Here is a 22,449-nt window from a genome sequence, read left to right as displayed (position 1 = left end):
TAAAACTATGAAAATAAAACATACAAGTGCAAAAAAAGTGTATAATAAGAGAAGGTAACAAAGCATTTTTGACCCTGTTACACATCCAGTGGTTACTGGCTACCCTACTCTGAAGTATGACATTTATAATGTAATGACTGTTAACCAATTTGTACTTTTGTTTTGGCTAATGGCACCACCTCCTTTTGAATTACTTAATGCATTCAGCAGTCATAGCAGCTCTCAGACTCATTGGTTTGTGTGGGAGTCGCCCACGATAATGCATAGCTTTTAATCGCTCTCTGGTTATCACCTGATGTCTCTTCCTGAGCAACTGTCTGCCTCTTCAAACTGACAGAAATCAGATCAAGGCAAACCAAAAATAGCAAGCTGCAAGGACACAAAATGTGACATGCAGAAAGAAGAGCTAAAAGATAGTGTGCTTGGGGGTATCCTTTGGCAGTTAAATTAAAAGTAAAATTAAAGCTCATTTGGCAAAAGTTTAGAGGACGGTATAGGTCAATGCAGGATAGAAGTGTTGTAGATAATTTGCGAGATGGCTTTATTAATATACTTTTGAAATGAGTAAATAGCATTTTGGACCCTATTCCTAAAGCTTTAACAATCTAATTTATATTATTTATGAAAGCCTAGGAGGATGTCATTAATGTTGCTTAAAAAAGCTTAAACTTTATGAATGATGCCCATTATATAAATGTAAAACAACAATTGCACTTATTGTAAATTAAAACATATATCTTTCGATGCACTTACTCAATAATTTATGTAAATATTTTTTTTAAACAAGAACAGTAATTCAAATAATTTAGGAGTGTAATAGTTATATAATGGATATGCTGCAATTTACATTTGGATGGTAACCTATTATTTATCAACCACGGTTATGCAGATAAAGCTGTTGGTTATTCTGGGAATCCCCCACTAATTGTTATCTCGGGGAATACCATGGGGGGATCCTGAACTTTCATGAAAACTATTTTATCATGTCTGCATCAACAAACAACCTTTTTTAAAATACATTTGAAATAACGTGTCAAGGCGGATACATTTTCGATTTCATTTTCTTGTGATGCATTAGCCATTAACTTATATGATACAATCAAATTTGGCCCAGCAATGGTAACCATCATGGTTTCTTAAAGTTGACTGTGGTGAGTAGTTGTGTGTTTGGGGAAATCTTTGATAACCTCACACAAACTAGGTGCCAGGCCCACAAGGTCCATTGCTTTAGCTCCAGTAAAAAAGTTGGGACAACAACGATCTTAATGGCTTATGTATTTCTATTTTGTACTCACTTGAAGGGACTTTATCCTAGTTTACTCTACCACGTGTATATTAAGTCACAGCACATAGACAAAGTACTGATGCACAAGCAGATCCAGCAATGTTAAAATCAGTGACTTTGTTGTGATACACAGTGTGTCCTAAACATGCAACCGCTATAGAGAACCAGATTTTTTAAATATTAACACAGTTCTATGACGGGCAAACAATTCAATGCAATGCTTCACAGGACAAAACTAGTATTACACTACCAGTGAGCTGATGTAATAAGCAAAAGTCTTTATTATGCTATTTTCTTTTACATGAGGTATGTACAGCAAAATACTTTCAATAGAATCCTAAATAATGCAGGTCTTGCTACAGCACTGTGCTGGCATAATGAGAGTATACCGTTTCTATTGTATTCACCAGTCATAGCAAATAAAGAATCAGATTTTTTTTTTTGTATTTTTCCAAACAGCACTCTTTAAAACATTAAACACTTCTGAAAAAACATCAACATGCTTGAGTTTTTTTAAGTCCAAATAATCTTTTATATTCTTAATAGAGACAAATTTATTCAGTAATTATCTTGACAACTTAAATATACAAACTTAATGTTTCCACATACTAAAGGTTAACCTTCGTATAGCAGTGTTGACCAGCATTCATTGTTTAAATGCTGTCAGCATGTACTGTAACAGATTTGTTACTCAATCACTTGTAATAACATGTCAAAATATTGCAGTTATTGGAACAACACACCCAGAGCAGGGTCATCCTGTAGCAATATGTAAGTAATCCTTTTCTTGACTGCAACAGTTTGGAATCGCAAAAAAAGCTTACCCTTTTAATCTTAGCCAGGTGAGATTAAATCCTTGTCATCTTTGCTATCTAAAATGTTAAGTACCATTTTAACATTTTGCATCATTTTTTGAAGAAAAAAAAAAACAAAACAGTAAACTGACCAATAAAACAGACATCGTAGTTTCGCCTTCAGGGTGTTGTGCATGCACATTTGTTTTCAGTTATAAACAATGTGACGTTACTTGTTTTCAAAAGACTGCGTTTATCGAGATTTACCTGCTTACCGCATTCAAATACTGCCACTTTGTCATTTGAGAACGACACCGTGCTTTGTTTCTAAAATGACTAGTAATGATGCAGAGAGGTCTTTGTATTTAATTTACTGTATACAATTACCATTGCAGTATGAAAATGAAAACATTCTGTTTCAATCGTGTCTAAAAATGCAAACATATAGGGCCCTATTTAGCGAATATGTACGCAGCCGCTTCAAAATGACAACGTTAGCGAACCACTGTTGAGTCTCGTGCGTGGCTAACTCACATCAAATAGCAGATCATGCACCCAGCCAATTAAAGCACGCGGGGCGGGGCGGGGGGGGAAGTAAGGTTACAACCTATAGGGATTCAGCATTCTCCTTAAGTGCACCTGTGCGTCAGCAATAGCGAATGGAGTGCATTTTGAAACAAAAAAATGAGGAAGGAGACAAAAGTGCAAACAAATTAAAAATGTCCAGCAGCATGGAGGGGCTGGGATAGGGAGGCACACCTCCACCAGCGCAGGGCTGTCTAACACGAGCTTGACGGTGTCAGCCGACGGTGTCTGTCGTGCTTTGGATGCAAGTGGAATGCATTGAGCCATGCTTGAAGCAGGCGCATGCGAAGTAAGCCCATCTTGATGGCTGATACAGCTGCGGCCATCAGACCCAACAATTTATATTCTGTATATTGTAACGCTCCATGAAAATAAACAGATTCACACAGGCAGTATTCGTCCAAACTGTTGGTAAAAGAAATACAAAGAAAAGTGCCGCTGTCAGTCGCGGATCACGACAAAGAAATAATAATAATAAAATAACTGTCTATTCTCAATCTCTCACGTGCTCTCCGCCTCACAGCGCTGTTTCAAAATGATGCAATAAATTATGCCAGAGAATATGTTCTTGTGTGAGTATATTTATATTAAACATTTTCCTTCATATAAAGCTTCCTTCATATATTTTTTTAATAAAATAGGCAATTTTAATGTTATGGGTATGTTAAACTGTATAACATAGCAAGTGTAGTAATAAAATAGGTCTTTAAAAAAGCAGTCTGCCGAGGCTGTCGTTAGTTTAGACTTGAATGTAGAAAGTGTTCAATAACTCCTAGTTATTGACAGCATGACACTCAGGACTGATGAAAACGTTATGCTAATGAGGTAATCGTTAACCTTTCTCTCAAGTCGTTAAAAACATGCCTTCATAGACGAAAATCGTTGGGGTTTAATGACGCATCTGAATGATCTCTTATGAATAGCAACTGCCGTTAAATAGGCGGCTATGGACGAAATCCGATCATGTACTCCTGTTTTCTCATTTCGACAGGCGTTAACCCTTTATGAATAGACCCCATAGTGCTCTGTACGGGATAACCACACTCCCTTAGAAGTGGCTTCAAGTTTATAAATAGTTAATATTAGTTGATACAATAGATACACTGACCTCCAGAAACAGTAATAAGAATGTGCCCCTAAGAAGTTGGTTACAATAATATGCTGCTGTGATACATTGCACATATATAGGGTATGATCCCAGCATTCTGTTTCATCCTTTATTTAAAGTTACATTTTAAACCAGTTTCCTAGACTTGCATATAAATCAGGATAAAAACAAACAGGCGTGATAGACACCACCAATGAAAACATTAGCCGAAACATTCATCTATTTCTCATCATTTTAACTATTGCTGATTATTCGATATCTTGAAATGGCTGTAAATCTAAAACTGTGTGTAAAAGGACAAGATTCTGCAGTCACCCTGGTATGGTGAGGGTCCAAATGTGTTGCTAGATTATTTCAGACCTTAAATTTAAACAAGTTCTAACATTACAGTAAATATGAAGCTTTGCCATTTGAACAAAATGCACATGATATACCAAGGGATTTTAATCAATTTTCAGCATGAAATTAAATTGAAAAAATAAAATCCATGTGGTAGAAAGCCAGTCGGCTATAAATGAAATCACCTTCAAATAACCTTTCTCATCTATAAACCTCTTGTTAATGTGGAAATGCATACTCTTTTTAAAAAAAACGATTTTGGCACTATAGACTAGAAATATTAAGAAAGAAACTTTACGTTTAACTGTTGATGGTTCACTTAACTTCCTGGGTTGCTTAGCAACTAACGTTTCCAATAAAAAAATAACTGATTTTAGCCAAGCTAAATAAGATGAACACATGTAGGGTTTATTTTGCTCAACAGTAGAAAGGGCAGTTCATGAATGTTCTGTACTTAGTATTGTAGCTGTTCTGCCAAATATACTGTGGTATTTATAAAACCTATAGAATTGCAGTGGGCATCTCCTTGTGCTATTTTGACGCAGTACAATTTTCACTCTTCGATGTTATTGCCTGACATTAATGATTTAGAGCAGGGGGAGGCAACCTCAGCATTCCAGTCCAGGTCTTTGTCCCAAACAAGTACTTAATTATTAAATTAATTAACCTACAAAGGACTACTGTATGATATAGCATACACAAAATAGCTTGTTTGATGCCCTCCCACACTTATATTTTATGATGTCATGAGTTTGATCAAAATTGTGGAAAGCACTGTGTAGATAGTACCGGCCAAGTGTCCACCTCTGCCTGAATGGTGCTGGTGTAAATGTCTTGCTGTTGTATCAGGTTGAAATTATACCTGTGCTAGAATTTTACCAGGCCATTGTTCTCACACTTGTGGCAACTCCTCAGATACTAATATCCATGGGCTGTTTCTCCCAGAAAAATAAGTCATGTGCTGCAAGGCCATACAGATGGAAATGAACACTGGCCTGGACAAAACTAGACTCAGCATGTTTTATTTATTTAAAAAAATGTAAGTATATTATATATACTAATATCAGGGTTTATGTAGTTGTATTTTACTACTAATATTTTATTTTTGTTTTGAGGGATGGAGTAGCTGCAGTGAGATTTATTTCTGATACAAAATAAAATGACAAAGAGAAATGGAAGATTTTAAAATGATCAAAATACTGTTACTGTTAATGTAATAATAATAATAATAATAATAATAATAATAATAATAATAATAATAATATTCTTCCAGCTAGATAACAGTATTAACTGCTTTAAAAAAATAATTAAAAAGCAGCACGTGAAAATATCCTCTGAACTTGACTTCCTCTTTTTTTTTTTTTTGGTGCTTTTTTTTGACAAATAAAAAAAAAACAACATGTTGAAGAGGCTAATAGTATTATTAAGGAGTTAATGATAAATTAGAAATAATAAATTATAAAACGAAGGTTTCACCTCAACCACCGAGTTGTTTCCTTGTTTTTGTTTCCTTGTTTATGTACATTAATACATAAATTAAATTATGTTTTGTTTTAATCAGGTTTACTGTAGGTTTTTTCAGGTACTTTTGACTTTTCTGTATATACAACTCACAAAACAAATAGTTGCTTTTTCAAATCACTCCTCTCACACAGCACACAGGCAGCGCCACAGAAGACAGACCAACAGCGCAACGCCAACTGAAACGCCCACAAAACCACCTGAATTCTCGTTATCCAATGGTCAAATAAAGATACAAAAACGTATCATACAAGCGTCATCGCTGGACTTCTGGGTAGTGTAGTTTTAAAAGCAATCCATTATTTTTGATAGGAGAATAACAGTGGTAAAGACAGTGTGCGCAGGTGGGCCAATTAGATTGACCTGTACAGTTGTAGAGTTATGAATAGGAATAGTTTCCAAACATTTTCACAATCGACCACCAGAAACTATGATAATGTTTAGTTACCACATGCACATTTTCTAAAAAAAAAATTATCTTAGGTATCAGTAGGGATACAACCACCCCTGAGGTACAAAAAAACAGAAAAGGGGGTTATTAAAAGTTTAAACTCTATTTAGAAATCCAACATTCATCCAATAGAAAACATTGATAATATTACTACTATAGTATTGACAACCAATTCATTGTGTGCCTATTTCAGTCATTTTGTATCCCGATTTATCTAACTTGTGCTCAATTTATGGTGCTGGCATTTAGTGTCCTGGGAAGGCGTATTGAATTCCTGGGACACCTTCCTCAAACACGGGACAATCCAGGGAAAGCAGGTGGCAACCCTAGGTATCGGTGGAACAGATGTTCTCTGCTTGTATAATAATGGGATGTAGCTTTTTTTTTTTTTTTTTAGCTAAGTTTAGATTTTTAAAAACATTTACAACATTTGCATTACAGGTAAGTTGCATGCTGAATAACAGAGTTAAAGCTGGCCAGTTTCTGCATAATGCTTTAGGAATCATCAGATGATTTTCTGAGGCACAGCATGATTGTCAGAGGCACTAGAAGGATCATAACAAACTAATATCTCTGAAAGAATAGATGTTTAATATGATGCCAGAAAGACAGTTAGGAGGTAGCAGTAACTGTGCTGGATCTGATGCCAACTAAGTATGGCAGCCAAGCAGTGCTGTTATATTGTTAATGTTGAAATAAAACTGAGAAATTCAACAGCTGTGATTTGGCTATTATTGAGCCTCTGAACAGCTCAATTGCCCCTGAAGGTGAGGACAACTGGATGCTCTTAAATTCAGGAGAGAGAGAGAGAGAGAGAGAGAGAGAGAGAGAGAGAGAGAGAGAGAGAGAGAGAGAGAGAGAGAGAGAGAGAGAGAGCTATGACTATAAGAAACTGTTTTCCTCAAAAGATCTGTCTTAGAGATAGCCAGCATGAAACATGAAAAAGTGATCTGACAAAGCTGGATTGATCAACTTGAACAGGGATTTGTTTTGTCATAATGAGGTCAAGTATGTGACCTTGATTACAAATAGGAAAGTGTGCAAGCTGAGTCAGACCCATTGAGAAGTTACTGAATGAGCTGGAACATTGTGCACTGAACATCACAGATAATCGTTGACATTTAGCCAGTCTGACAACAGCCAATCAGAGCATGGTTAGCTGTGCACGTATTCTGCCATACAGACTGTGCAGTTATAACAAGTCTCAACATGCAGACAGACTCTAGTGCCCCTGCACAGTTGGATCTAGATGGCCATAATTGCATGTTGCCATGGATACTACTGCAATGAAACCCCCCCCCTTCTAAAATGTACCATGATAAAATGTCATTTAGTTTGCCATGCTTTTCCCATGCTTATACTATACATTCACAGTGCTTTACTGTGATTAAATATGATCTTTAAAATGCTATAAAATGCTGCTGATTTCAGTGGTACCCAGTGGATCTTTAACATTTAAATATACAGTATGGCTTTTGATATTAACATCAAATTGTAAAAGAATATGCTGTAGATGCTGTATACACGGCTTGTACCTACACACATCTCATCAATATCCAATGCAATTTGATGAAATGTAATATTTAACCCAGGTGGATTTTTTTGACCTACAGTTTTTGTTTTAAGGATTAGTGGTATAACACTTTGTGAGGTACTTAAACTAATAAGAAGAATTATAATACTGACCAGCACAACTTCATTGTAGACATAGCTTCTCAAATTCTAAAGTTCCTTAGCATGTTCTTTTAACACAGTCTTGTATTCAAGGTCAGATGCACATTTGCATTTCCGCTCTGAACTTTTAATTACCTTATGGTTGTTTTCTCTTATGACAGCAACCCTAATGGGGTTATTATAAGCAATTCCATACAACATCAGACTCGGTTCCTGGCCTAATATAGACTCACCTGCATTTGTAAACACTCCAGTCATTACATAATGAAGAATAATGAAAAGGAGAAGCCATCTTTCAAGCTCAGTTTGAAAATTCAAACTGTTTGTCGAAACGGCAACAGCTGTAAACTGCATACAGTTCGGGCCCCACGTTGGGCGCCAGTTGTAACACTATGCGAGGTACTTAAACTAATAATAGCAACTATAATACTGACCAGCAGTGACAGCTCCACCTCTTAGTGTTACTATTGTTGTGTAATAATGTCTAACTATAAGAAACCACGGCTTGTTTTTTCCACCAGGTCTATGTTTATTTAACACCTTAACTGCTTTACACGCAGTAGTAATTTTTCAACAGTAAATTTCACTTTTAGTACTTGGAGACAGGTTTACAAAACATTAGTAGGTAGTGATCACTCCCATAGAATAAACCTTATATTTAGTAATCATTGCACTGACATATACCCCTTAGGAATATAGCAAAATAAAGAAAAAGGAAACTTAGACCACGATTTAAAATGATAAAGAGAGTTCTTAATAGTCATGTTTAGTTAACTAAAACACACTACATGGTCATTAATATTATTACATAATATTAACACACAGTTCCAACATTTGTCATAAGACTGTATTGTTTTGTTCAGTCTCTGTAAAAACAGCAGTCCTGATTAGTTGCAGGAGTTGAAAGCAAAGTTTTAACCGCAGCTGCCAGAGGGAAGCACTATGTTAATTGTTCAGTCCCGATTAATCCCCAGTACCTCACGGCAATGAATGTTGTCAGATGCGTGGTGAAAGTCCCGAGTGAAAGTGATGTTTCATCCCGAGGTGGAGAAACACAGTCTGTATCCCCGATGAGGAAACCGCGTAACTAAATGCTGCAAGCTACTACTGTTGTTTATTTATTTATTTATATTTTTTTTGAATGTCGAAATACTGAGTCTGCTCTGCTCAGTGTCCATCAGGTAAGAGAGTGAGTGCACAGTTCCAACATCGCTCCATTTCCTGAAACGAACCACATTGCTAAAAGGCAGGGGTTCAGTTGGGTTAAGCCATTATCTAATGGGTCTATGTGCTTCTCTTGCATAAAGGAGCCCTGTTTATACAACCACCGCTACAGTGGTTACCCTCAAATGTTTTTGTTAAAATGTACAATGGTTCTTACTTCTTTAAACTGTGCAATATGACTCATCGCGGCCACTCTCAGCCTTCGGGCCACATTTTCAGGATAATCCGGGCTATTCTGCATGTACCAATTTGGGTTAAGTACAAGAGGTGGAATTTTGTAATTGGATAAACAATGGCGTCCTAATACATAAAAAGGAAAATAAAATAAATCAGCTAAACAAGCAGATTTCGTGGTTGTTATTGAGTTTAAAAAGGTTGAAAGGGAAGATCGTTAAAAAGAGGACACATGATTTTATTTTCCATATGTTTGCATAGATCTATTGTTCTTACTGACTTTGATGATGCAGGCACAATGGAATTCTAAATAAAAAGCCCTGCTCAGCCTCTAATTGTGGCATGATATGCTGGTAACTCTGAAGACTCAAACAATAATAACTGTATGAATGATTGTGAATGATAAAAAGGGTAGAGTTGCGGGGAGGTGAATGATGGTAGCCCACTGTTTATAAAATCTTCTTAACTAAGCAGAATTTGTATATAATCAGAAAAAACTTACATTTTTACTTAGTCAAACCTGAAAAGATCACCTACAGTATACAAGGAATACTCTGTATAAACAATATACTCTGTATTTACTATATTATATAGGTACCCTGTGTGGTAGATAAAATCAGTTTTGACTATAGTATAACGAAATACAGGACTAGAATATATATATATATATATATATATATATATATATATATATATATATATATATATATATATATATATATATATATATATGCCTTTTGTATTTCAGGGTCATTTTATATACAGACGTGCTCAAATTTGTTGGTACCCTTACAGCTCATTGAAATAATGCTTCATTCCTCCTGAAAAGTGATGAAATTAAAAGCTATTTTATCATGTATACTTGCATGCCTTTGGTATGTCATAGAATAAAGCAAAGAAGCTGTGAAAAGAGATGAATTATTGCTTATTCTACAAAGATATTCTAAAATGGCCAGGACACATTTGTTGGTACCCCTTAGAAAAGATAATAAATAATTGGATTATAGTGATATTTCAAACTAATTAGTTTCTTTAATTAGTATCACACATGTCTCCAATCTTGTAATCAGTCATTCAGCCTATTTAAATGGAGAAAAGTAGTCACTGTGCTGTTTGGTATCATTGTGTGCACCACACTGAACATGGACCAGAGAAAGCAAAGGAGAGAGTTGTCTGAGGAGATCAGAAAGAAAATAATAGACAAGCATGGTAAAGGTAAAGGCTACAAGACCATCTCCAAGCAGCTTGATGTTCCTGTGACAACAGTTGCAAATATTATTAAGAAGTTTAAAGTCCATGGAACTGTAGCCAACCTCCCTGGGCGCGGCCGCAAGAGGAAAATCGATCCCAGATTGAACAGAAGGATAGTGCGAATGGTAGAAAAAGAACCAAGGATAACTGCCAAAGAGATACAAGCTGAACTCCAAGGTGAAGGTACGTCAGTTTCTGATCGCACCATCCGTCACTTTTTGAGCGAAAGTGGGCTCCATGGAAGAAGACCCAGGAGGACTCCACTTTTGAAAGAAAAACATAAAAAGCCAGACTGGAATTTGCTAAAATGCATATTGACAAGCCACAATCCTTCTGGGAGAATGTCCTTTGGACAGATGAGTCAAAACTGGAGCTTTTTGGCAAGTCACATCAGCTGTATGTTCACAGATGAAAAAATGAAGCTTTCAAAGAAAAGAACACCATACCTACAGTGAAACATGGAGGAGGCTCGGTTATGTTTTGGGGCTGCTTTGCTGCGCCTGGCACAGGGTGCCTTGAATCTGTGCAGGGAACAATGAAATCTCAAGACTATCAAGGCATTCTGGAGTGAAACGTACTGCCCAGTGTCAGAAAGCTCTGTCTAAGTCGCAGGTCATGGGTCCTCCAACAGGATAATGACCCAAAACACACAGCTAAAAGCACCCAAGAATGGATAAGAACAAAACATTGGACTATTCTGAAGTGGCCTTCTATGAGTCCTGATCTGAATCCTATCGAACATCTATGGAAAGAGCTGAAACTTGCAGTCTGGAGAAGGCACCCATCAAACCTGAGACAGCTGGAGCAGTTTGCTCAGGAAGAGTGGGCCAAACTCCCTGTTAACAGGTGCAGAAGTCTCATTGAGAGCTACAGAAAACGTTTGATTGCAGTGATTGCCTCTGAAGGTTGTGCAACAAAATATTAGGTTAGCGGTCCCATCATTTTTGTCCATGCCATTTTCATTTGTTTTATTATTTACAATATTATGTAGAATAAAAAATCAAAAGCAAAGTCTGATTTCTATTAAATATGGAATAAACAATGGTGGATGCCAATTACTTTTGTCAGTTTCAAGTTATTTCAGAGAAAATTGTGCATTCTTCGTTTTTTTGTGGAGGGGTACCAACAAATTTGAGCACGTCTGTATATATATATATATATATATATATATATATATATATATATATATATATATATATACACCCACCCCTTGTTATATCGCCCCTCGCTATACTGCGGATTCAGATATATCGCGGTCCTGTAGTTGGCTCCCCATTTTTACAGTCAAACTGCGCATGCCTTAGCTGCAATATACATAGGCAATTTCACTTAGAATTACTGTTTGTTTTATTTCATACTTCACACCACAAACAAAAATATACAAAACAATTACAAACAAAGCATTAATATCGTACTGTTATCATATACATACGCATCGCACGATAACACAAAGCAAATTAAATATCTACTTGCTGAAGCGGTTTTTATTTTAGCCAACAAGGTGTTCACTTGTGGCAGCAGCAATACACTAGCAAAAGTCACAGCGCAGTGACGTCAGCTCCCTACAAACAAGCCTGCTATGTTGGAAATGTGATTCTTTCAATGCAGTGGGTTTGTGCATTTGAGAAAGGAGAGGAAGACTCATGAAATTAATTGGAGACTTTAACTTGATGAGAAGCAATAACCCTCCGCTGTATGAATTAAAACAGTGTGCTGGATTTATATTGGACCCTGACCCCCCCGATAACACGAGGGAGTGGTTGTACAGTATTTGTTAGCCTGTTTGTTTTTCTATGGGTCTCTTGCTATATTGCGGCCCTCGATATATAGTGGATTTATATTGGACCCAGACACCCAAGATATATTGAGTGGGTGGGGTATATATAATATATTTTAACATTGTAATATTTATTTAAGGGAATCAATGTGGCCCAGGATCTCACCTTTCGACCTGAAAGAACCAACCAAGGCCAGGTGATGGGATACATACACCCCTAAAATGTAGTTGTAGCTGCAAGGAAGGTGGAAGGGAGGAGGAAAGAATATTCACAACTATGGTAAAGAGGTAAGTCCCAGCCTTAAGCGTTTGGTGTATCGTCATGGCCAGGAAAGATACCTGAAACCTCGGTCATGCTCTTCAAACCATTTGTACACAATTCTGGTATTCAGGTATTACAGGTGCAGTGCTGTAATGGATGGGGGGTTATGGAGTTCACAAATACAGCACTGTGATGGGGACGGGTGTACTGGTTAAATGGATTCTCTGTGATGTTGGAGAGCTTTTGAATCAGGGGATTGTCATTTTGTCCCAAAGAATCATGGAACTTTCTGTTCAGCTTCAGAAGATGTTCATCCAGCATCTCAATACCCAGCTCTCTGTAAAGATCTGCTGATCTGGTGAAGGTTGAAACTCTTGCAGCAATCCGCAAGGCTTTGTTCTGTACCCTCTGAAGTAAGAGTAGAGTCCAAGCAGCCACTCCAGATTGTGGAAGCATAGGTCAAGGTAGGTCTGATAATCGCCTTGATGATCTTGATTTTGCTTTGTAGTGGCATGGTTCTCGTCTTCAAGACAGGGTACAAAGCTGCCAGTTTGTGGGACGCCTTCTGCTATGTTTTTTCAATATGGTTTTTCCAGCTGGACTTTGCATCTAAGGTGACAACCAGAAAGACACTACTGTTTTCCCACTGGATTGCATCACCGTCGAGGGAGAGTCGTGGGTACTCCTTGATGTGCCTCTTGGTGAATAGTGTTGCAGTGGTCTTGCTGGTATTGAGGGCTATTCGTCAATCACTGTACCGATCTGAGAGTCTATCAAATGAGATCTGCAGGTTCTTGGCCACCAACTTCTCACAGAATGATTGTGAGATGATTGGAACATCATTGGCATAGAGTGCCAGCTCTGTCCTCGGTAAGTCAGTCGGAATATCGTTGGTAAAAATATTGAACAGGAAAGGCCCAATGATTATCATGCTGTAGACCTTTCTTCCCGTACTGCAACATGGAAAGTGCCTCTAGTCAAATAACTGCTTTGTTCTCATGAGTATTTATACCCAGGCAGTGTCACTTGGAAAACCGTCCCTGATAAGCTAGCTAAAACTCAGTTCCGGCTTCACAGGAAATTAATTACCTGTCCTTGCTACATATAGGTTATAGTATACATACTGTATGTATTGCCTCATGCAAGTTTTGAACTGTGGGGAGGTCTGAAAACACCAAAGTGGTGATCTCGGAGAAAGCTAACATCTGTAGAGGATTAAACAACCTACAGAGCATTTGCACGCTACTCATAATTCATATTTCATTCTTGTCCATTAAGCTACAGGCTCTGCAGTAAGTCTCAAAATGTAACAAGCTCACTGTAATATTCCCAGTTGAGAAACCTTAATTAATGTAAGGATTACAGTATTACCATAACCCTTTGCATTTACATATTTTGGAGAAAGAAAGAAAAAAAAGAAATGACAGACCTATTGAAGAATTAGACATGTTTGTTTCTTCACTAATTGAATTCACTGTGGAGGAGCATAATATCCAATCTTTTTTTCTTAGCAAAAACTATTTTTGATGCAGCAGCTGTCATAACCATTCTTCTTAATCAGCTTTTGCATGTGACTTCCCTCCAAATACTTTCACAGTTTTGAGTGAGAAATATACAGAATTTGTGAGGCTAAACTTTTAAAAAGCTAATATCATAATGTAATCTTCAAACTGTGTATATGTATATTGACACAACAACAAAATGTGATATAATTACATAAAAAAAAAAAAAAACTGTTAAAATCCAGTCTAGGAGTGTATCCAGATTTTTAGATCTCATGCTGTTTAGGCTAAACAGGAAACGGTATTAAATGCCAAATCATTAACATTATGTGAAATGCTGAAGACTGATGCTCTTCTTTTAAGTGCTGTAGCTCTTTTATTTCGAATGGGAACAAGGAGATCCATTATCCTAAGTGTCATTAGTGCTTATCAGTATCCAGAGTTGATCCTTGTATTGCTTCTGTAACTAACCTGGGTCAAGTTGGAAAGGGCTTTGGAGACACTACTGTCCAAATGAGAAGATGTATTATAGTAGCATCCACCTGTTCTGACATTCGAATCCTCAAACAGAACGCAATCATATTAGAAATCCCAAGACTCTGATCTTGCTCCACCGTCATCATTTTAGGATGTGTGCAACCATTCTGAGTGGTTCTTTTTGCAATTACTCAAATACTGTGTTTTTTTTTTTTTTTTTTTTTTACTTTTTAATGAGGGTATTAAAATACATTCACCTTGCCTGCCAGAGATATATCCAATATAAAGCTAGATCATGCAAAGTGTCTTTATAGAAGCAAGGGTCAGCACCATGTATGCAGTGATCTGCCAGCACCATGTATGCAGTGATCTTCTGCCAGCATCATGTATGCAGTGATCTGCCAGCACCATGTATGCAGTGATCTGCCAGCACCATGTATGCAGTGATCTGCCAGCACCATGTATGCAGTGATCTGCCAGCATCATGTATGTAGTGATCTGCCAGCACCATGTATGCAGTGATCTTCTGCCAGCACCATGTATGCAGTGATCTGCCAGCACCATGTATGCAGTGATCTTCTGCCAGCATCATGTATGCAGTGATCTGCCAGCACCATGTATGCAGTGATCTGCCAGCACCATGTATGCAGCGATCTGCCAGCATCATGTATGCAGTGATCTGCCAGCACCATGTATGCAGTGATCTTCTGCCAGCACCATGTATGCAGTGATCTGCCAGCACCATGTATGCAGTGATCTGCCAGCACCATGTATGCAGTGATCTGCCAGCATCATGTATGCAGTGATCTGCCAGCACCATGTATGCAGTGATCTTCTGCCAGCATCATGTATGCAGTGATCTGCCAGCACCATGTATGCAGTGATCTTCTGCCAGCATCATGTATGCAGTGATCTGCACTGTGGATCAAGCTTCTTTTTGTTTTGCTGGTAACACACTTCTGTGCACTAGATGTTGTTAGTGCTAACTAATAATACAACATTTTGGCTGATTTAGCTTACATCACATCATCTAGCATACAGTATATCACACCATACATCTATGGCAGACCACGAGATCCAAAGAGCAACATCATAAAAAGATAACAGTAAAAAAAACTAAGAAAAGGTCATTTGAACCGACCTACTCTTCAGAGAATTAAAACTTTCAGTAAAGGCACGGTTTTTCCAGGCACATTAGGTAAGATATTTTTTTTCCTTTCAAGCTTTTGAAACCGTGATAAAGGGCCTTGTTCAAATAGTTATTAGTGCATGATCGTCATGTTTGATTAATGTTTTCAAAGATATGGTTGATCTCAATGTTTTTAGGAATTTTGTTGTGTAGCTGATTCTGAAATCTAGCCATACATTCTTTCAGTTTACACTGTACCTCGAGGCTGCATTCCTCTTGAATGGGTTTGACACCCAGAGCTAGCTCTGCATTCCCTCTTGCTCCACTCACTCTAACATTCTCTCCAGCTGTGGTCTGCATTCCAAACCTGTTACAAACGTACACTCTCTGTCACCTCACTACTGACCAAACAGAAAAAACAGGAGTCACATTTAAAAACGAGTGCCTACTCATGAATTAATGACAGGGCTAGAGTTCACTGAGGCGTGGAATGTGTCATGAATTGATACATACAATATGGAAAAATGGCTAACTATAATGTTAGTTTGAACCTTTATGTGCCAGCGTAATTATAGGTCCCCCTATAACTGCAGTATACCATGTTAAACCATAGCAAAGTATAGTAAAGCATAGTGTCTTCATCATGAAACTAAAGTGAAGCACGATAAACAACAGATAAATATGATTAACCATAGGAAATCATGGTAAATACATTCCTTTACATGGCTGACTTTTTTTAATTTCCAGGATGAATTTGAGCCCCTAAAAAAATATTTTTAAAGATCACTTAGGTGGTCCCTAAAGTAATTGTTATAAGCAGGTTTGCAAGGAACATCAAAATTGCTCTTAAATCACATTTATTTCACAGTCAAATCTGGTACTTAAAACTTTCAACAACAAAGTGATAGGTACCAGGTTCAAGCTTCAAGCTCAGCCATTTAAGCAAAGAAACTAACCCAGCACTTACCGTGTGACACTTTACATACTTATCCACAGGATTTCATCACTCTTCTTTTAGTGCCTTTTAAAAATACATAGAGAAGTCAGCTGCTCATTTTAATATAAGTACTCCCCTGGCTCCTTGGTACACACAATAGCTGAGTGCAGTTTAAGAGTAAGACTGGAATTTAATACCACCATACAAATTACCTTAGTTGTTTTTTCTTTGTCCCTGTGATATTAAGTTATTATCCCCCCCTGCACCTTTATCTACTGCTAAATGTAATGCTGTCTGCAGTAAATCTTAGATATATCGAAACATACTATTTGTGTGGGCTAAGCTGGCAGCATGTCTTGAATGGCCAGGCTACGTTTCATACTCCATACCTTCTGGGCCAGAGAGTGAAGCCCCAGTTTTTACAAGAGCCCTTGAGTCACATAGTGGAAAATATGAATCGTAAATTCCTTATATAGAACCATATCAAACCATTGGTAGTAATTATGAGGATTGTGTGTGGTCTTTTATGGGGCTGTGCTTGCCAGTGCTGTTGGCATTTCCAAACCTACTAACAAAACATTGCAGTGCCCCTCATCTGTGTGTTGCTTGAAATGTGACTAATTTGGGATGGCATGATACCAAAGCAAACACATTTAACAGTTGTTTCTTTGCAGTTTTTCCCATTTATAAGTCCTGATATTGCCTGGCTCTTTACTGCCATCTAGTGAATATTCTCCTTGCAGAAGGTCAATGTGTAAATGTTTGACACTACTTATATAACCGAGTCATATGAGAACTGTAATAGCTCAGTATAATAATACACTCTTAGTTAAAGTGTTACATGAAGTCATTTCATGCTCGTTGAATATATTGTATTAAGTCTTTCACTTGCTGCACTGTTTAAACATATATTTATGTAAGAAGGCTAATTAGGGAGTTGATGGAAAATCATGAAATATATATATATATATATATATATATATATATATATATATATATATATACACACGCTTGAGGCTTTTAACTTGAAACCAGAGATTCCTAAACAAATTCATTTCAGGCAATATCTATATTACAATATTATCTAAATTGCATGTTTTTGACTATGTATATGTGAAGGTATGTTTAACCTAATAGCTTCAATTTGATTCCAGTGAAAAATAGCACAGAAGATCAGTGAACCTGCTTTCAGAATGTCTTTCTAATTGTTGTCTAAGAGCCAGCTGTACTAATGAGGATTCGTCTATGGTAGACATTCTATTTGGTTAGAGGTCTTCCAGGGCTGAGTGGGTTATTGGGGAATGACTGTCAGGCTCAAGCTGCCCAATGTATCATGAGGGCACAATGCATATATTGTATATCAGCCTACTGAAAATCTTTACTCTGGTAATATTTACATAAATATACGCTTTTAAAATATTTAATTCAGTAATTAAGTCATTGAGTATTTAATGTGTACAAATATTAGGTGCTTTACGCTGTAATTAAATCTCTGTAAATTGCCTTGGATAAAGGAGTCTGCTAAATAAACAAATAATAATAAAAAAAAAAAAAAAATAAAAAAAAAAAATATATATATATATATATATATATATATATATATATATATATATATATATATATATATATATATATATATATATTTTATGTCAAATTAGCAATAGTTTTCATATTCAATATATAGATAAGCTTTATTATTTTCTTGTTTGGAGTGAACATATTATTGAAATCAATGTGATAGAACATGGAACCCTTGCTCTTTTAAATGTTATTGTCAGGGAGAGACTTCCATCACTCAGTTGCAATCATAATTTCACATTCCAGCACACGAAGGGAAGGGATGTGTGTAACCATGAAGGCCTCATGTGAATATGTGTATCTCTTTTTAATTCCCTGAGCTATAACACTTTGCAGATGTAATCTACTGCAAGTCGTAGAGGAATAGGCAGTGGCTCACTGAGTTGCAGTACATACTGTATCAATTTTATAAGTACTGTTCGTGATAAGGCACTGTGGTTTAAAATGAATACTAGGATCTCTTACATATTTTTTTAACTCGCTCACTAGTCCAGCGAGTATACAGTCTACCGAGCAAGTACCTTAAAAAACGGAAATTAAACTTGTTCCAGTTACATAATAATAATAATAATAATAATAATAATAATAATAATAATAATAATACAATTGAAGAATGAATCTATGAAAAAGACCTAGGAGTTTATGTTGACTCAGAAATGTCTTCATCTAGACATGTGGGGAAGCTATAAAAAAAGGCCAACAAGATGCTCGGATATATTGTGAGAAGTGTTGAATTTAAATCAAGGGAAGTAGTGTTAAAACTTTACAATGCATTAGTAAGACTTCATCTAGAACATTGTGTTCAGTTCTGGTCACCTCGTTACAAAAAGGATATTGCTGCTCTAGAAAGAGTGCAAAGAAGAGCGACCAGAATTATCCCGGGTTTAAAAGGCATGTCATATGCAGACAGGCTCAAATAAATGAATCTGTTCAGTCTTGAACAAAGAAGACTACGCGGGGATCTGATTCAAAAATTCAAAATCCTAAAAGTTATAGACAATGTCGACCCAGGGGACTTTTTTTCCACAAGGACCAGGGGTCACAAATGGAGATTAGATAAAGGGGCATTCAGAACAGAATAGGCACTTTGTTACACAGAGAATTGTGAGGGTCTGGAACCAACTCCCCAGTAATGTTGTTGAAGCTGACACCCTGGGATCCTTCAAGAAGCAGCTTGACGAGATTCTGGGATCAATAAGCTACTAACAACCAAATGAGCAAGATGGGCCGAATGGCCTCCTCTCGTTTATAAACTTTCTTATGTTCTTAATAATAATAATAATAATAATAATAATAATAATAATACTATTATTTCCTTACAGAAACTTTTAGTTTACATTTTATTATACATTTTCCACAGTGTTTATTTATTGAGAAATAATTTGGATTCTTTGGTGTGCTGATGCAATATATATATATATATAAAAAAAATTTTAAAAAGAGTTTTTGGAGTAGCGTATTTGAAAGCGAGTCAAATGGCAAATGGATCCCCGAAGGGAAAACACACCACTGCAAAGAATGCTTCTGTTTGGAAGATTACTCCTGCTTTTGCTGTTTATTACTGATTACTGAGTATTATTGTTTAGTTATTGTATTTGTTTATTTATTTGTTTATTTATGATTACCAATTATTTTCTCATATTTACTGCATCTATTTGGTTATTGTTTATTTATGATCGACCTTCCCTTCCTTTATTTAAATCAACCAATTTCTGGAATATAATTTATTTTTATTATTTTATACACCTAATTATTTAATGTGCCTTTTGCACTGTAACTTGACGACAAAGTGCAACCCCACTACGGCCTGCATGGACTGTGTAGACGCAGGAATTAGTTATGCCGTTTGATTTTATTTGGGGATTTGATATTTGTTTGCACATTTATTTTGTGCATCTATTTATTTTGCACTTGGTGTTTTTGTGGTTTTATATTTCTTTCTTTCTTTTTCTCTTCACATTTTATATTGTATATTTCTCTTTGTGTAGTTATCACATTTCCTGTGTCTGTCCTTTTCCATGCTCTCCGTGGTGTGGTTGTCTTTGTATCGTTTTTAACTTCTCTAAGTGTCAAATAAAATGTCGCTGCAAGCGAGCGAGCTTGTCATGCAAATAAAAACTTCTTAAAAGTCAACTTAAACCGTTTTCCATAGCATTTGTCAGATATATTTTCTTATTCGCGTAAGTTTTACCGAGCTTAAAAGTAGGATGGAAAAAGGCTTAATGACGCTTTGTGACAGGGAGGTCCCTGTTGCTGGTTCAGCTGTGCTGCTGCTGTGGTAAACAGGAAGGCTTGCCCAGAGCGGAGCTGATTGGGAGGTCCTGATTGGCTGGGGGTTGTGTCAGGGGAGCCAATGCCTGTTTAAGAACGCAGCAGCAGCGCCAGTTCATAAGAACATAAGAACATAAGAAAGTTTACAAACGAGAGGAGGCCATTCAGCCCATCTTGCTCGTTTGGTTGTTAGTAGCTTATTGATCCCAGAATCTCATCAAGCAGCTTCTTGAAGGATCCCAGGGTGTCAGCTTCAACAACATTACAGTTCGAGGCTACTGCACCACGGCCATAGCTACATAGGTCGGCACTGAGCGAAAGCTTGCTTTGTTCACAGAGGAGGAGAGTGTCCGCTCCGCAGGATTACTACGGAACTCTTTAACTGCCAGTCAGTCAAGTTGCTGTTTGTGTACGCGAGTTGTCACATCTTTTGTTGGCGATTTTAATACAGGCATCAATATACTGTACTCGAATTTAAGACGCAGGCCATTTTTGAGAAGAAAAAATTGGTTTAAAATGGGCATCTTAAATTTGAAGGAATATGGTATTTAAATGTTATATATATATATATATATATATATATATATATATATATATATATATATATATATATATTAAATAAATGTTTCCATAACCATAGTTAACTTTCCATTACAAAATTGAACATTTTCTTTTTTCAGTTAACTGTAGAATTTATAAATCTGAATTAATGACAGAGGAGGCAATTTCAAAGGTCGTAACAACGATGGATTGATATAGCCGCCCTAAAACTCTGAATTAGGTTGATTCATATCCAGCTACAAATAAATATAAAACAAGTTTCCCAAAATCTAGAAATGTTTAAACTATAGGGTATACTGAATGTTGTATAAACAGCAGTTTGTCGTCAGATTTCCAGTAGGTGACTGGGGCCTGCTTTTTTTCATATTTTAAAAGACCCTATCTTTCAATTAACTCAGTGTCACATGCTCAGTCTCAATGGTATTAAAGCACTGGCAGCCCACATCTCTTCTAAAGCAGCTGAGTTATGTTACTCAGGGACTGAACAGAGTGCAGGTCAGGGTTACTGAAAAGTAATTTCCTCCTGATGGCCATTTAATTATTTTCTAGTAGAAAACGGGTCCACTTCTTCATTCAGCGAAAACCAAAAGGGTGCTGTGTAAGGCTATCCATAACATCTAATGCAGATGCTGTCGTGCGTATGACAGCTGAATGTAGCTCACCCCCAGAGGCATGATTGTGTTAAACCTTCACCTGAAACTCATGCCCATAGTCTTGATCTCATCTAAATGCTCCCATTCTGAGAGTCAGTGGTGAGTCAGTGAGGCAGTATGGTGTAGACTAGATATCTACCCTGCTTTATTTTTTATGAATACATTATGTACAGTACTTCCTCATTACTGTTCTGCAACCTATTGATGTGCTTATCAATAAACTGTGCTTTCTTATTGAATTGTCCTGTTACTGACTGAAACACAACTTAATCATTTTACCCCTAGGAACTGTTGCAACAAAAGGAGTTATCCCATTGTTTATAGATGTGCAATATCTAAATTATGAGTTGCCAAAAGCTTTCTCCTTGCTCATTAAAGCCATAAAGCCTTATTCCAGGTTACAAATGCTGCCAACATTGAAATTAAAAGTGCATTATGAAATTTCAGCATTGGTTTGTTGGTAACCTGAAATTATTGGAACATAAGTTTACTGGTGTCTTGCTGGTAAAACCCAGCAGTTGCTTACTGCATCTAAAATCACTCTGAACTACAGTCAATTGCCAATTACATTTTTACAGTGAAATGGACCTTAAATGTAATAACTTTTGTTGTAGAGCTTTAAGCAGCTCAAATAATAATAATCTAAAACTTATAATAATCATAACCTGATATTATTATTATTATTATTATTATTATTATTATTATTATTATTATTATTATTATTATTATATTTCAATAGATCTTTAACACAATTGTTGAGTATTTCAAGTGCAAAAACATTGTGATTTACCAGTAGATGGCACTGTATTAAAGACTAAAAACTGCACTTGCAGGACATTTCTTACATGTTGTTGTTGTTGTTGTTGTTGTTGTTGTTGTCCTAATTCACATATTTG

This window comes from Acipenser ruthenus, chromosome 6 (genome assembly GCF_902713425.1).
Source record: "Acipenser ruthenus chromosome 6, fAciRut3.2 maternal haplotype, whole genome shotgun sequence".
In the NCBI taxonomy this organism is placed as follows: domain Eukaryota; kingdom Metazoa; phylum Chordata; class Actinopteri; order Acipenseriformes; family Acipenseridae; genus Acipenser; species Acipenser ruthenus.
The sequence above is the reverse complement of the archived record's forward strand: the minus strand, read 5'-3'. Positions refer to the sequence as shown.